Source organism: Melospiza melodia, chromosome Z (assembly GCF_035770615.1).
Source record: "Melospiza melodia melodia isolate bMelMel2 chromosome Z, bMelMel2.pri, whole genome shotgun sequence".
In the NCBI taxonomy this organism is placed as follows: Eukaryota; Metazoa; Chordata; class Aves; order Passeriformes; family Passerellidae; genus Melospiza; species Melospiza melodia.
This window is the reverse complement of record NC_086226.1, coordinates 20,124,079-20,142,059: the sequence shown is the minus strand read 5'-3', so window position 1 is coordinate 20,142,059 and position 17,981 is coordinate 20,124,079. Positions and strand designations below refer to the sequence as shown.

Below are 17,981 nucleotides of genomic sequence, written 5' to 3'. Positions count from 1 at the left end.
CGAGATTTGGGGCAAATACAGGACGGGACTGGAGGCAGCTGAAGTCTCACTCTCTCTGGGCTTCAGAGGATGATGGTCGGACCTGCGGCTTGGGGAAAAGAATTTGCTGTCACCACTATAACCCAGCTGGGAGCTGCCTTTCTTCTGTTGCTGGGCCCTGCATCCCCTGCCCTGCCAGGACGCCCCACAATTCCAACTACTGCCACGGAGTTTCTGATAGATCTTGTCCACCAGCCAGGGATTTCTGCTCATTCCTGCTGGCCCAGCTTGCTGCTTCCAAGAGTCTTGCTGGGGCACCGGGACCAACTGCCCCAGGGGGTTTGGGAAGCACAGCCTCTCTTCCATCCCTTCCCATCTCAGACAAAGCCGCCATTACCGTGTGCTCCCCAAGCCCGCGCAGGAGCGCCCCCTGCAGCCCCGTGAGGATCACCGCACCTGCCCTGCCCACCGGGAGCCACCAGCGCCCCTGCCGGCTGTGACCGGAACTGCACCAGAGGGTTTGATTTCCTCTAGATACTAACCAAGTGCTGCTGATAGGCCTAGTCTATTTAGCATTCAGACATAAGGTGAGGTCGACTTGGATAACTACACAGACATGTTTTGACTATTTAGAATTCAAAGAAGAAAATAATAGAATATAGGAGACAAGTGTATATCAGGTAAAGAACATAAAATGTTTTATCTAATCTCACTTAATGTAACTCCCTATACATTCCCCCTTTTTATTTTTAAACCTGATGCTTCAAAACAGCATGAGCATGTTCCAAAAATTGCCTGGCCTATTGAAGCATGGGGAATGATCACTACCTAGGCACAGAAAAACATCTGCAGTTTTTGTGAAACATATGCCGAGCCATTATCTCTCCTGATGTGTGATAAAACACCTACAACAGAAAAGGCATGGCAAAAATGATGAATAATATCCTAAGCTGCTTCACCTGCCAATGCTAATGCAACCCATGACATGAGCAAAGATGTCAACTGCAGCATAAACAGAATTTAAATGGCCAAACTCAGGCATTTTTATAACATCTGTTTGCCATTCTTACAAAAGGAGTAGGTCTCTAAGACTGGTACCATAATGGTACGAAATATGAGTCATATGACAATCAGGACAAGAAGAAATCATTGATTTTCCTTCACTTTGTGACAACTTCAGTTATTGCCATAGTGCCTAAGTACCTTGGAAAAAAATTGATGAAATAACACATTAGGTACCATTTTTACTGCCAAAGCAGCTATAAGGGAATCCACATTGATCAATTAAGGGAATCCTTGTTGAATCATAAATTCATATTCCCAACAATCATCCTTGTTCCAAGGTACAGCAACTTTTCCAGTTTTTCCCCAATCCATCTGTAAAAACTGTTGTACTTTCCACTGGAACAGGAGAACAAATTTGTTTCCCCTAAAAAGGAATGTCCAAATAGGATGAGAAGGTAAATGATACATTATTTAACCAGTAAAATAAGATAAAGCAGATTGCAATTTATTATTGTTTTGAAAACCCCATTAAAAATACTATTATGCTACAGATATCACAATATTTACAGGATCATGGCCGAAGATTTTATGACAACATCTGACCCTTGATAATGATATCTGCAAAAACCTCATAGTCCTGAAACTGTTTTTCGAGATCTGAACGATAAATATACCCATTCTAAAATATATAATTTATCTTCCCAATTATCATTCTATTGACACAACCGTCCACATTATATTTTTGTTCTTTCAAAATAAATTATAACACACCAACAGAAGTACTTGTCCTGCTAACAAGTTTTCAGGTCAAAGCTAATTCAACTTTTTTCATTACCTTTTTTTACTACATCAATCAAATATCTCTCATCAGTAGAAGTAATCCCTGACAATAATTCAAACCAAGGTTGCATTTGATAATAAATTATTCCTAAATATGACCTAATCCAAGCTATTGCATGAACCAATTTTTATACATCAGTAACAGTTTTAACTTCAATGTCTAATTTTACAGATTGAGACATAATCCAAGTATTTGTTATTATCAACCCCAAGTATTTCCAAGGCATCTATTTTCATACATTCTCTGAGGCAATAATGAAATCCAAAAGTTTTCAAATTTGTTACAGCACATTGTTCAAGATGTTGTTTATTATCAGAACCCAACAAGATATCATCCATGTAATGATTGCAATAGTAATTACTAAATTGCTCTTGCACCTTTGATAAGGCCTGTGCCACAAACCATTAGAATTTTCCATTGATGTTTTTTATTAGATTCAGCATGATTTAAACACGGCATGGTAAAAGCAAATTTTTCCTTATCTTGTTCAGCCAACGGAATGGTAAAAAAGCAATCTTTGAAATCAATGATAATTATCTCCCATCCCTGTAGAATCATTGTAGGTGTTAGAGGACCTGGTTGTAAAGACCCCATTGTAACAATTACAGCATTTATTTGCTGTAGATCATGCAAAAGTTTCCATTTTCTTGATTTTTTTTTAATCACAAAAACAGGGGGATTCCATGAACTAAATGACTCTTCAATATGTCCAGCTCACTCTTCAGTATGTTCTGCTACTAATGCTTGCAGGGCAGTAAGCTTTTCAATAGGAAGCAGCTACTGGTCAATCCAGACATGTTTACCTGTTAACCATGTCAATGTTACAACTGGATGCTTAAGGCCTTGCATCACAGTGGTCCCTGCTAAAAATCCATAGTAATTTTAACACCCCATTGGGATAAACAATCTCATCCCCATAAGTTACATGGGGCATTGGAAACATAAGGCCTGATGTTAGCTTGTTGGCCATAAGCATTTTTTACATTAATCACAATGGCAGACAGACCTCCTGTAGCAGAGCCACTGAGTTCCATGTTTCCAAAACCTGCTTGAATGAGAGGCCATAAAACCTGTTATTATTGTGGTATCTGGATAATATCCCTTGGCTGTAATAATGCATTCCTTTTCCAGGCATTGATCTGTCACTTTTTGAGTCCTAAATACTTGAGGTAGCCCTGTAGATCAAAGACCTCTTTGGTCCAGGTTCTTCTACGTGAAGCAGCAACACAGAGCTCTGAGCAGCTCCCAACACTTTTGAGAGATCTGAGCCCTCCCCACGGACTTCCTCCAGCTGCAGCAGACATGGCCCCCTCCATCGGGATGCAGCTCCCGCCCCCTTTGCACAGCCTCCGGAAGGGCAGTAAGGATGGGGGAGAGGTCCTGGCGGTTCAAGGGGGTCCTGAACAGTGGCGTCTCTCCCTCACACCCGCAGCAACATCTCCTGGGTGCCGGCAGCCGCTCATCGCAGGGTGGGAAGAGGGAAGGGTAGAGGCTCCTCCAGGAAATCTTATCACCAGCATTTCAGGCAACGACAAATTACAGATTTAATGAGTTCATTCTTCTGCTCAGTTCGGCAGGGAGTGGGTGGACAAACACCTCAGCTTGTTCTTCAATTTGTCTCTACTGTGAATGCATTTCAGCAGAAATAACATATTTTAACTTAGCATTCAGTTTGATTAATTGTTGTGCCAAAGAAAGCCACACAGGCATAATACAGTCCTTTAGAGATATTCCAAGGAGCACCACCTGTCTCCCTTGATAGCAGACCCCAGAAAAATCCCCGCAAAAGCAACTCCATCTGACTCCTCTGGGAAAAACACATTCTCAAGCTGAATCCCATCTTTCTGCTGTTCCTCATTAACTCCCATTTCTTGTTCTGTCTTCCGTATTCTGACAATATTAAAGGCAACACTAGCATCAGTTTCAAAGTCCTATGATTTTTCCACAACACACCATGAAGGGCACGATTAAAAGCTTGAAAATCCTTCTTCTTCAGCAAAACTTTGAAGCAGTTTGTCTTCCCTTATTAACTGATTCTCCATTATGCTCCCCAGTGGCTCACTTTTATTATATGAAAGTATGAAAGATCAGTCTGGACTTACAGCAGCTCCCCATGTTGCTTTATGCTTTACTGGAACTCCCCATTGTTCCCAGTGGCTTACCTGCATTCCAGGTGTCAAAATCAATTTCATCCAGACTGACAGCATCTTTCTGCTGCTCTCAAAAGCTACACTAGGGCCCTGTGTCGGGCCATGCCTCACCCCACAACCCAACTGTTGCAGCTGTCCCGGCTGCCGGCAGCCCTTCTCAGCTGCTCCCCCATCACTTTGGCCGTCACCATTTGTTGTAGTTGAGACAGACATAGTTGAAATGGAGACAATATAAAGCAATACTCCATTTGCAGAAGGCTTCAAACCCGTTTTTGTTCTAGCATGCATGCTTTTTATACATTCTTAAAAAAACTCCTAAGTTTACACTTTACTGACTGGTCAGAAGAGACAAAGTGCTTATTGGAATAGACAATTGCAGGTTTCTCTTATTTACCCTTCTTTCTTGGTTTCTATGTCAACAACATTGGTAGGAAAGTCTTTCATGGGTAAACATGGATCCTCTTACCAAACTTCTTTCTGGCTCACAGAAGTCACTGTAAAACCTCTTTATACACCATGGGTGGGGGTTCTGCTGAAGGAAATAGGTGAGGTGTGACTTCAGCAGGTGGTGGGAAATCCTCCCCTTCCCTCAAAGAGGGTAATGGTGCAGCAATGGATCCCATAGACATTATAACCATCCAGGCTCCAGCTGTTCCGCAAGAGCAGTCACAGACAGCTGCAGTCGCCCCTGTGAAAAAGCAGAAGTCTAAGATCAAACCAGCACGCCCAGTTAATAATGATGGGAAACGAGGGAGCTCACAATCCATAGGGGAGCAGGAGGCTGAGATCATCATTGGGTCCCTATTGTATGACAGTCTCTGTAATATGTGAAAAGACATTGTACAATGGGGATGTAAGGCTCATTCAACCTGGTTACTTCAGGTTTGGGACCTTATGGATACAGGTGGGCAACTGAATGGTGGTGAGGCAAGGAATTTGGGACTCTTGACCCAGGACTCAGGTATGAATCAGATTTCTGTAAGGGAGCCAGGGTCCCTTTCCCTCCGGGAGTGGCTTTTGATGAGTGAAACAGAGAGGTTTGTCCACAGGGAGAGAATGCAGGAGCACCATCATAGAAGACCCTTGAGGAAGGGATCCAATAGCTGAGAGAAGTGGCAGTATTGGAGGTACTCTTTGGGAGGAAGAGGCAGCATGATAATGACCCTGATAAAGTCAAGTGCACAGGGCAAATGTTGTGTAACCTGGCAAAGCTAGGGCCATCCCAGTACACCACTTCAACAATTACAACAATTAATGCCAAGGACAACTGAGAGACAGTGGGTTCTGTCACCAACAGGCTCAGAAATTATGTGAGTATGATCAATGGCCCAATATAGGTTCATGTCTCTGCTGTGATTAAAGGACCTCAAAGCAGAGATGAGGGAGATGCGGGAGGAGATGAGGGAGATCAGTGCTGCACCAGGGCAAGTCACAGGCCCCAAAGTCAGAGCCCAATGTTCCCCAGTTAGAGACACAGGGTACACCCCACAAGCTGACCTGTGGTTCTTTCTGCGCAACCATGGGGAAGACATGAGAAGGTGGGATGGGAAACCACTTCTGCCCTGAAGCACAAGTGGGTCAGCTCAAGGAGGGAAACAGTAGCCAAGAGAGTTCCCCTAAAGTGAAGGTAGCGTCAGCCTCCCATGACTGAGCTGCCAGGTATTACAGAAGGGGAATCTGTTGGATCCCCTTGAAGGAATCTCTTGAATGAATGTTGGAAGCCAAGGTGAGCCTGACTGGGAAGGAGTGGCAGAAACATCCTATTGTTAGTGGCCCAGAGGCCCCATGTATTCTGGGCATAGGCTTCCTCTGGAATGGCTATTACAAAGACCCAAAGGGACTCGGGTGGGCTTTTGGAATAGCTGCTGTAGAGGCAGAGAACATTTAGCAGTTGAACACCTTGCCTGGACAATCAGAAAACCCATCTGCAGTAGGACTCCTGAAGGTGCAAGAGCAACGAGCACCAATTGCCACCTGAATAGTGCATCACTGGCAGTACTGGATGAATCGAGATGCGATGATCCCCATGCACAAAATGATCCGTGAGCTGGAGAGCCAAGGGGTGGTCAGCAAAATCCACTCACCCTTCAACAGTTGCATTTGGCCTGTGCACAAGTCTGACAGAGAATGGAGATTGACTGTGGAATCGTGCCTTGAATGAAGCACTGCTGAGTGCTGCTGTGCTGAACATGCTGGAACTCCAGTAGGAGCTGGAGTCCAAGGCAGCAAGGTAGTACGCCACTATAGACATTGCCAATACACTTTTCTTCATTCTTCTGGCAGCAGAATGCAGGCCTCAGATTGCTTTCACCTGGAAGGGCGTGCAGTACACCTGGAACTGACTGTCCCAGGGGTGGGAACACAGCCCCACCATCTGCCATGGACTGATCCAGGCTGCACTGGAAAAGAGTGAAGCTTCAGAATATCTGCATTACATCATTGTGTAGGGGAATGCCACAGTTGTTGTTGTTTTTTAACCTTGCTATACATACTTGTAAAGAACTATTATTCCTATCCTCATATCTTTGCCTGAGAGCCCCTTAATTTCAAAATTATAATAATTTGGAGGGAGGGGGTTTATATTCTTCATTGCAAGAGAGGCTCCTGCCTTCCATAAGAGACATCCGTCTTTCAAACCAAGACACTGGTGTAAGTTTACCAGGATTTCTGTGAAAGGTTGTCTTTTCAAAGATTCTTTGTTCAGAAATAATACTGGATTTGTAGTATGTCTTGGACATGATATATTACAGTACTTTGGTAGACTGTAGTGTTCTTAGTTATCTATTGAAAGTTTGATTTCTTTTTGATAGTTTGACAGTCATACTACATCTTTATATTATTCCTAGTATTTCACAGATTTTTTTTTCCTGGAGCTGCCTAAATGCAAGCAACTCAAATCACTGGATCAGAGCAAAATTTTTCAAGGTAAAAAGCTAAGATGCTTAGGAATTCAAGATTTATTTTTCAATTCCAAAACAGAAAATGCACACAACATGAGCATAGAAACTGCAGGAAATGTTTCACTTTCCTAACCCTTTGTTAGATCCCATCACAATTTAGATTGCTGCATGTCTTGCATCCATGAACCAGCACTTAACATATTCAAACAAGTTTTGCCTGTGATCCTTAAAAGCTTTCTACTGTGTTTTCTACAGGCTTTTTTTTGTCTCACTCCCTTTCATGCCTTTCTGCATATTTCAGGTTCAGATCTGGTTCACTGGGGCAAATGGAAGAGTTCAGTCACATGGAAGCTGTTGCATAGTACTTCCCTTATTTCCCTCACTGTTTAAGCTAGGCTGGCTTAAAAAGAGGCACACTTTAGCTTTTCAGAAAAAGATAATTTGAAGTTCACGTGGTTTTTTTAATATAACTGGACCCACCCCAACTTTTCAGTTTAGACCATCTTAAAAAGGCACTTACACTGCAATTTCCACATCAGAAGATGAAACTAGTAGTTTTCACTCATGTCACATTTATTCCTATTTTTGTGCTGTTTTCCATACAGACAATGCTGTATTTTATTATCGGTGATACCAGTTAATAGAAAGGATTCCTTTACTGTAGGTCAATTAACATGCTGTCAATTTTAACTAAGCAAAAAAAAAAAAGTTACACAACACTGAGAAAATAGGTTTCCAGGGATCTCCAGTCCCTAAATTAAATTCCTCCTTGAAGCAAAGCTATCCTCATCCATCTGACTGGTGAATTTTTGTTGCCCAGAGAGCTTGTACAATGTCCTGGACACTTACATAGTCCTTATTTTCTTCAGTAATATGTTTATTTATATTTTGTATTTGACATGACCTCAGTTTCTTTAATCATTTTTCCAGGTGAGAATCCTTGTGATGTTTTCATGGCCAGATCACTGAAGTCTTATGACTCAAGGACTGCTCTGCTCCAACTTTGCCTCTGAAGGAATACTGTCATCCTCAGCAGGCTGGATAAATACAAGAAATTTTTTCACCTACTTTTTCCTTTAGGTTTCACCTACTTTTTACTTTAGATTTCTTCTTCCCTTCTCAAAGAGAAGATGCCCAACAGCCCACAACCTTCTGTTCTTTCTCCTCTTCCTTGTGTGAAGAAACCTTAATTCCCAGTCCATTCCTGAACTAGATCTATGAATTTTAACAGAGGTACTTTCTCTCCTCAGCACCTGCCAGAATAGACTGATGCAAGAAAGCTGAGACTCATACAGAAAACATGAGGTACATGTGCATCTGTGTTCTGGTAGAATGCTGAAAGTAGGAGGTCATATTCTTATTAATTGCATTTATAGCAAAATGATCATTACTGAGCAAAATTATTATTAAAGAGTCGTGTTCCACAAGTCTGTCTGCAGTGATTTTGTGTTTATCAGGCCTTGACACTGGCTAGAAGACAGGTACCCATGAAAAACCAGTCACTCATTCTCCTCTGCTATAGCTGAGCAGAGAAGGGGGAAAGAAAAACCAAAATGCTTATGGTGTGAGATAAGGATTCAGAGAAAACACTCTAAGGGCAAAACAGGCTCAAAACTTAAATGGTATGAAGAAAAATTTATTAAAAGAATTAAAAGAGGATAATGAGAACTAAAATAAACCTTTAGAACACCTCCTCCTCCCCCCCCCAGCCCTTCTTTCTTTCCCACTGACAGTGCAGGGAGACAAAGCACAGGGGTTTTACCCAGCTTGTCACTTCTAAAAATCTTCAGTTTGCTTAGGAAGAGGAATCTTTTCTGTTATATTGTGGGGTCCTTCCCATGGGAGACAGTTCTTTGTGACCTTCTCCAACGTGGTTCTAATTTTCAGGAGTAGCAGTCCTGCCCAACTGGCTGTAGCGTTAGTTACTCCGATTGTATTTTTGTATGTTTCAGTTGTAATGGTTTGTACTTTGGTTTGTTCCAGTTTCCCCCTGTTATAATGGTTCTGCCCCTGTTGCATCCTCCCTCTTCTTTAGTGTCAATCACCCTGCCTCCTCCCCTGTTCCCTATAAACTGTGTGTCACTCCTTCAACCCCTCCCCAGTGTCCTGTCGGTCACTCGACAGCCCATCCTCTCCCTCTAGAAACTTCTACCAAGGGCGTCAAGTGATAGGTTCCGGCACTGGGGCCCCACCCCCAGATTACCCTAATTGGTTTCCCTAAATGCCTGTTCCCCTGTTCACCACACCCTCCTGTAACCCCACTGGCAGATGGGCGAGCCCCTCCCCAGTTCCCTCCCTCCTTTATAATATGTTGCGCAGCCCAGTCCCGCATCTTCTGTTGACTGGACCCTTTGGGTTGTGGATTAATTTAGTGCTCTTCCTCAATAAAGCCGTACTGAACCCTCAACAGAAGTCCACTCCTTCTTCTACCTTTCATTGCACAGAGCCTCGCCTGTGCAAGGCGAAAGCCTTAGTTGCCTTCCCAAGGAACAGGAGAGTGTCCCCTGCTGCTTCCTGTGTCAGAGCAAGCCAGGGTGACCCCAAGTGGACACTCAGAGGGGCACAATGACACACTCTCATGGGCAAAATAGTCTTTTCCAACTACATGGCACGGGTCATTTTATTTCACGGGGTGTAGTTTTTTAAGGATCTTTTGTTCTGGTTTGGAAGCAAGGGTTCCTTTTCTCTTATCTCTCTCTGTTCAAGTTTCCCACTAGATTACAGCTTTTCAGCTTCCACATGCTCCAGCATGAACACCTTTTCCACAGGCTGTGAGTGCACTTCTGCATCCCCACATGTACTGCACAAATTACAGGGAAACTGTTTCATTATAGTCCTCACCATGACTTGTAGAAGAATCTCATCTCTGATGCCTGGAGCATCTCCTGTTGCTCTCTCCTTTCACTGACCTAGTTGTCCCTATGTTGTTCTCCTGTCTTCACCTTTTCCTTTTCTCTGACGTAGGAAAGAATTGGGGTCCGTAGGTTTGGTTGTTACCAAGTTCTATGAGTTGAAAGGTTCTTACAGTGTTGATTCCATCCAAGCTCTGCATTGGGGATTTGCTTGTCGTGACCTTTGCTGTTGGCCATGTGTTCCCCACCGGCGCAGCACAGGTGGCACCAGCTGCCACAGTGCCAGCTCCATTCAACGCCTCTCTTCATGTGGGGCACTGAAAGGAGCAGCTGCTGCTGCTGCCTCTGCCCTTCTGCCCTCAGCATGGCTAGTTAAAGCAGCCAAGCAAGCACAGTTTGCTGTGGACTGTGCTGAGATAGCCCTGGCCACATGGGTGCTCCCGGTGCTGGCTGCAGCTGCATGGTCCAGGCTGTGGGGCAGATTGCGGCACCAGGATGGTCCCTGTTGGCATGGCCCCTGTGGCCACAGTGGTAAGAGCCCTAGTGGCTGCCTCACCACCGCTTGGAGGAGAAGAAAGAAGAATTGTATATGATTTTTTTCCTTCTTAAGTATGTCATCACAGAGGTCTTACCAATTACTTTAATTGGGTTAGCAGCATATTTTCAGAGCCAGTTCCCACTGGATAGACAGAGGTCATTGAGATTATCTTCAGGCTGATCTAAGTCATACTGAATCTATTACAGTCCCCAGACAGTTTGTAGCTGGGGCTGTGCTAGGCTGCCTTATATTTTATTCTAAATTTGCAATTGCTGTAGTTGTGGAGATCATACCCAATTGTTTCGTTTGAAGAAAAGCTGAAATAGGAAGTGCCATTCAAAGTGTGACTTTGAAGGAATCACTGTGCAAGTGGTAAAATGGCATTACTTAATGAATTAGAAAGAAGGATTGGAGACCTAAAGTTTACTGCAGGACAGGGAGAGACAGACCATTAGCTTTTGGGTGTCTTCCTCTTCAATTTTTCATTAGTAAATAGAAGAATTAATTCTAGAGAGTTGAGGTGATTAGATATTGAAGTGTGGTGTACCACAGTGTCCTGGTTTAGGGCAAATCTGGTAGAGATTTTCCAAATGAGGGCCCCTCCAGAAAGCAAACCCACATGGCCCCTCCCCCCAACTGGTTCGGGAAGAATTCCTTGGAGAGAAGTGGAAAGAACCTGCTTATTTAACAGGCACAGCACCCCCCAGCACACAAAATGAACAATACCAGATGGCAGCACTCTGAAAAAGATGACAAATTCAGAAAGTCTCTCTCTGGGGGGTCGCTCTGGGGCTGGGGCAGCTGCTGCAGGCCACACGGTGCAAATTCTTGGTGTTTCCAGGTCCCAGTCCAGAGCAGGCTTGAGACGGTTGAAAAAAAGAAAGGAGAAACAGTCCAGGAACAACTTGGACTGCTTAGCCAAACCAGCCAATGAGCAGAAGCAAAAGCAAGCAGAAGCAGAGCAGGAGCGAGAGCAAAAGAGCAAAGCGAAAAGCAAATGCAGTGAAAGCAAAAGCCGCAGTCTCTGTGTCCCAGCCAGGCTGATAAGAAAACCAAAACAAAACTTTCACTCTTCAGAGCCAGTCTTAAAGGTACAGAACATAATATCCAACATTAACAGAACACATGAATGGGGATACAAGCATCATAACGTCACCCTAGGACACGGTGCGAGTCCTGGCCTGGAGAGGAGAACAGGAGGATGTTATAACAGCTGAGACAGTCCTCCAGAAGCTCCATTCATCTTGTCCATTGACTGCTGCCCAGCCTCTACTCCACTGAGAGCATATCATGGGCCTGAAAATGGCAACAGGATAAGAGCAAAGGTTTTAGTAGAGCAAAGATTTTAGAAAACAAGATGAGAGCACAGCAGGGAAGAACATGACTGGGCATGATGGAGAAGGAGAGAAGAATCCCCAGTGGCAAGGGGGTTATACCTAGATGCTCTTTCAGGTCCCTTCAAATTATTCTATGATTTCATAATTCTAAGAACTTGATGAATCCTCACATGGAGTCAACAACAGAAAGACATGAAGCTGCAGAAAAGTCAAAAAAGACTGTAAAATCAGCACTTGAACAGGGAACAGAAGCACAGTAATACTAAAGCTACTTAGAAGGCAGAGAGGTTTGAGGTGAAAGTGGAGACTGGCTGGCTGAAGAACTGAGCACATTGGCCTGGAACTCTCAATTTTTTAAAAAACTGCCAAACAGTTTACCCTTGTTAAAAATATATAAGTTTTGTTTTGAAATGCTAAATGCATGCTAATTTTTAATACAGCCTTTAAAATGATCCTTATTCTAGGATTCTTACCCTATGCTAAACTCAGATTTAGTATAAGATGCAGAGAATAATAGAGAAATCTAGGTTGGAAGAGGCCTTTAGAAATCATCTGATCCAACTTTTTAGTCTTTAGATTAGGTTATCCAGGGCCTTGTCAAGCTAAGACATTAATATTTTCAATAAGGTGGACTCTACCACTTCCCTGAGCAAACCATTCCAGTATTTCAGGGTGCTCTTTGTATGTTTTTCTTCTATCCAGGCAGCAGTTTGTATCCTTTCCCTCTTGTCCTGTCACCATGCATCACTGTGAAGCAAGAACACTTTTACTTTTTACTCCATAAATACCTGTTAGATACAAGATTCTTTGATCTTCTTAACTTCATCATGCCCTGGCAGAGCAAACACAATTCCTTCAACCTTTCACCATACGCCAAGTTCCCTAGCACTATGATCATCTTGTTCCCCCACAAACTGGATCTGCTCCAATTTTCCAGTGCCCCTCAAAACTTATAAAAATCCTTTTGAATGTGAAAGTGGGAACAGATTATCTGCTGTGAGTTGATGAAGAAAAGATGCCTTTGTATTCTAATCCTAGTAATTATTTTTGTTATTTCCAGTAGCCATCTGCTTCTTCATTTTTACCATCAGCTGTGAAACCCCATAGCTTCTCCATGTCCTTTCTGAGTCTTTTCTCCTCTGACAGCACAGTACATTGAGGTTTCCTGGCACTGAAGTCGCCTCAGTGTTTACTTACATCATCATACCCCATTCATTACTCAGCTTTGTTTCACATGTTCAGCTAAGATGTAGCATGTGCTGAGTCTAATGAACAGCATGTTAGCTTTCTTAATTCCTAAGGAGTACCGAATGCTTCTTTTATTTGCAGAGAACTGTTTGCTTTAAGAGTTTGGAGAAGTAAGTTTACACTTGGGAGAAGATTCCTTTCTCAGAAGGTTCTTTATTGGATAAATGTAAAAATTTCTGCAGTCCATGAGAGTTAGAAATTAAAAGGTTAAAGGTGAAAGTAAGAGAAGGCAGGAATGGTGGAATTCTAGCAGAAAGCACCATCTGCCTTCATAGCAGCTAAGAGAAATTGTCAGCAAGGATCCAAAAATATAGTTCAAAAAATATGATATCACAGGACACTTGTGTCTATGATTCTAGTCATAATCTATTGCTCTTACCTTACTGATGACCTAAAGAATATGCAGAAAGCAGGGCAAAAATAAAAAGAGAAAAAATGGAAGATGGGGGCGTGTTCTAGGTTAACCTTCAGCAAGACTTTCTTTTCTTTCATTATTTTCAGAGCTGAGATTTAGAAGGAAAAAACTGTGCACTGAGTCCACTTGAAGTGGAAGTAGGTTTTCTTTACAGCTTTTGGGTATCTTTGTTTAAGAGAAGCTGTTACAGCTGTGATTAAGGACAAAATGTAATGCCAATGTATTCACAGGGCTGTTTCCCAAGACAGCTGAATGCATTTGTTCCCCATATTTGGCACAATTTTAATACAGATAGGAAATCTAGGGTTGTCCTGGTTCAGAGCAAATTTGGGAGAGAATCCCCAAAGCGGCTCCTCTAGGAAAGCAGATTCAATCGGCCCCTCCCTGGGTTGTAGCTGAGCTCCCTCCGCTGCTGGAAATGTCGCAGGCCAGGCCTGCCCAGTGGGCCACAGATGCTAGCTGATGGTGCTCTTCTGGGTGTTCAGTCCAGAGCAGGTTTCAAGAGGTCTAAAGAAAAGGGGAAAAAAAACCCCAAAAACCACAGTCCAGGGAACTTCTTTGCCTCAGCCAGGTAAACTAACTAAAAGCCAAACAAGAGCTCTGTCCCGCTGTCTGTCCATCCACAGACAGCACAGTCCAGGAGCAGGAATGTGGAGGAGTGGAGTGCAGTGTCTGAAAAAAACTGCATGCTTCTTCTCTCTCCCCTTCACTCTCCGGAACAAGGCTTAAAGGTGCAAAACTTATTATTCGGCATAAACAGAACAAGATGATTGGGGATGAAAGCATCATATAGTCAACCCAGGACAAGGTTCAATGAACACAAGGTTGTCAGCCTACAGAGGAAACAAGAAGTGATCTGAAACTGGATAATAAAACAGACTAACATGGAAACGGAGAACTGTGTATTTCTGGAATGAGAAAACGTAATTTAAGATATGAAGAACTGAACAATAATACAGAGTTTCTTTTTCCTTATAAATATGCAGTTTTACAGGGAGACTTACACCACTTCAGTAAGCATACCAGGTCAGAGATCTTCAGTGCACAGAGTGATGCTGTTATCTAATACTATGATCTTATAAGAAGTGACTAAAGGCTGCTGTGAAAGTAGGTAAGCCCATATGCTGCCACCAAACTCAAAAAATAGACAATGAAGTGGAAGGCAGCTCCAAAGCCAAAGAGGGACTTACAGACAGACCTCTGATGTCCTGGAACATAGAAGAAAAAAGAGAGTTTTCAAGGAGTGTAGAAAAAGGCATTTAGAGTGACTGCCTAGAGAAAAAGAATGAGGGTATTTATTTCTAGGTTCTAGGGAAAAAACATATCAAAAATAGAAGAATCATGTGAGACAGAACTTTTTTTTTGTGGATTGTCAGCTTTGTGATGAACCTACACTACATACCTCTATTAAAATTCTGCCAAAGCAGAAAAATTTTAAAAGGCTGAAGGTGGACATGTGAAAGTAATATATTTAGTGTAAACAAGAGTGAAAAAGAAACAAAATTGGAATATATGGTAGGGATAATTCATGCTATTAATGTATGGTATAAAAGATTGTAAAAATCCAAACATATGTCTCTGACCACCTCGGCCTGAGAGCAGCTGTCTATTCAGATTACAACGAATTCCCGGAAACAAGCTAAGATAACGACCCACGCTTTAATGTAAGAATAGAAGCTTCCAGGGCAATGATCACCGGTATCTCGAGTCTTCGGGAACCACCTAGGAGTGATTATCGCCTTGCCAATTGCATCAATCAAGACAGCGGCGCCAACCTGATACATCTGAATGCACGGCTTCCCCGGAGCCCATCAACGCTGACTGTACACCTGGAACTGACCTTTGTCCAGCTCTGCACATTTTAAAAAACAGCAATGAATGTGAAGAGTTACAAAAGAAATTTGGACACCTTTGCCTTGGGCACAATAAACTGTATAAAACTGTGCCACAAGAACTGACATTCGTGAATGGGGGAGATTCTGACACGCTAGGGGTCAGGTCCAGGTTCAACCACCACCAGTCCTGGGCTCGATGCTGCCTCTTCAGCTGTGGTGGTCTCAGAGACCGAAATTTGGTCACGCAGATAGATTAATAAATCCTTTCAGAATTTTTGATAATTTGGCTCACAATTGATCATTTATAACAATTTGGTGACAACCTGAAGTGATTTGAATTCGGGGTTCAGGACCCCTTCCTGGCCAGAAGGTGCCCTGCTGATTTCAGCAGTCTGAACAGGATTGGGAGTTTGCAAGACCAATCAAAAATCACCAAACCAAAACCAGAGCCACAGCCAAAGAGGGATAAAATTGGCCCAGTTCTCGGATCCTCGGCAAGATCCAGGGGATCTCAGAGCCTGAGGTGCTTTTTCCACTCAGAAATTGACATGCACGAAGAATCCACGTGGGAAAGGAACCGTGAGTATCACGTGGTTGAGTGGGTATGACTGACTGTGTGTGTGAGACGTGACTCTGTCATGAAGCAAATGTGGACCCCACAATTGCATTTCCACCATCCCGTGAGGAATGTGGTCGGTCAAGGAGGAAGCGGACGCTTTTTCTAAACGCATGTGGGACTTGGGACTCGTAGGGAGTTCAGGGGGGAATCGGTCACAGTTAGGTCAGAAAGGGGAAGAAAAGATGGTCCTGGAAAATTCTAGGAGCCAGTCTGCCTTCTGATCCGGAGAAAACAGGTAAGAAAACTGGAGATCAGTTGAAAAGTCCGTGGAACAGTTTTCCACGTGACTGAGTAAGACTGGCCATGTTTTGCAAGCTTGGGAAATTGACATCAGACAAGAATTCGGGATGTGCAATGAGTGTCCCAGCCAGAGGAGACAAGGTGAGAAAATTCTCAGGCAGGATTTTTGGAAAAATGGGGTTGGGAAAAAGCAGGTTCCAGAAAAAGCCCCAGGAAAAATCTCCCCAGGGTCCGAGAAAGTTCTGCCAGAAATTCCAAGGGAGAGTCTGTTGGGGTGGATGCTAGAACATTGGGACGACAGTCCCAGGAGAGCAGGGAGGTCCGAGGAGAAAATGATACATTTTTGCATGGAAGAATGGGGAGGGAAGGAGATTGGAAAATACGTGGTCTGGCCCTGGCCAGTGTTCATCATGTTTGAGGCATGGACTTGCGAGTCCCTGTACGATCACGTATTTGATCGCCGCCCGCAGGATTTTGAGGAAACTGAGTATGCCGAAATGTGGAGGTTATGCTGGTATGAGTTTGTACCTGGTAGGAGCTCTCAGATGTCCAGCAAACAGGGGAAAGGAATAGGAACCCTTGGACAATCTTCCACCTACCTACCTTGTTCTCCGCCCCAGCCCGGACCAGTCCAAGTACCACTGGTGCCCATGTTGCCTCTCGAGGTGGCGATCCCGCTGGGACAGATCTCGGTGCCTCTACTCCCACTGGAGCAGGCTGTGGCGCCTTCTCTCCCACATGAACAAGCGGTGGCACCTCTGCTCCCATGTGACCACTTTTTACCTCCCAAAACTGGGAAGCAGTAGATTCTGTCCCTTATTCCGGATGGTTAGTAACTTGCAGAAGGTTTTCTGTTGAAGTCTTAAATTACCATCCAATGTGAATAAAGATGGCAAAATTAAATCGTACTGCAGTATTTTCCTAGATTGAACCTGCAATCCTGCAACTACTGTACTCTTTCAGGTATATGTACTGGTGTATGAAGAGGCCTGTGCTGGTGAAACCATGGAAAGATTTGGTGCATATGAAAATACCTCAGGACAGTTGGTAGAAGGGGAATGAACGATCTTCACAGTGAGGGAAGATAGCTGAAGTGTGTGTTTCAGAAGCTCACTGTGTAGCAGAAGACAAAGCATAGAGTCTTTTGGACATACAAGCCTGACATTCGAAACTAGGCTTCTGCAAGATCTAAAAATATTTGACTGTGCAGTTGGGTAATATCTGTCTAATACTTTTACCAAACTGGGCAACTGTCTCAGTTTGAAAGATTGTCTGTAAAGGAAGGCAGGAGCCTCCCTTGAAATTACCCCTTCCCTCCAAATTACTGTAATTTTGAAATTCAGGGGCTTTCAGGCAGACATATGAGAATAGGAACGACAAATATTTACTAGTATGTATAACAAGACAAACAAACAACAACAATGGCAGTGACAACAAACAGAACCAGAAACCCCATCCCAGCCTTCTCGGCTGCAGCCCTTTCCCCTCTGGTGCAGTTCCGGTCACAGCCGGCAGGGGCGCTGGTGGCTCCCACTGGGCAGTGCAGGTGCAGTGATTCCCCCCGTGCCTGCAGGGGGCGCACTGGTGGGAGCTCAGGGAGCACGCTGTAATGGCAGCTTGGCCCAGACAGGAAGGGATAATGGGGGCTTTGTCCTAGACAAGAAGGGGATAGAAAACAGACTTTGCTTCGCAAACCCCTTGGGTCAGTCCCTCCTAGTGCCCCAGCAGGACCCTCAGAAGCAGCAAACTGGAACAGCAAAAATGAGCAAAAATCTCTGGGGACAGTAGACAAGATATATCAAACCCCACAGCTGTATTGGGAACCCCAGGATGTCTTGGCAAGCAGGGCGTGCGGGGCTACAGTATAGCAAAAACCTGGAGCAGCCGCAAACAAGCGGCAGGGGCGCACCAGTGGCAACCCAGCTCCCAGCAGGGTAGGGAAAGGCTAGCTCTGGATCCTGGGATTTTCCCCTCACGCACCTGAGCAGATGATAATAAGTTCCTCTTTTAGTGAGGCAGTGT

The 17,981-nt window shown here is 43.9% G+C and overlaps 1 long non-coding RNA gene across 1 annotated transcript in view; it reads right to left on the bottom strand.

The window, feature by feature from the left end:
- Window positions 1-1,445: 1,445 nt before the first annotated feature.
- The window catches only part of LOC134432574 (uncharacterized), a 90,484-nt gene continuing 73,948 nt past the window's right edge, over window positions 1,446-17,981 (bottom strand). The window contains exon 3 of the long non-coding RNA XR_010031365.1: window positions 1,446-4,663. This is a non-coding gene — a long non-coding RNA (uncharacterized LOC134432574). The remainder of the gene's footprint in view (window positions 4,664-17,981) is intronic.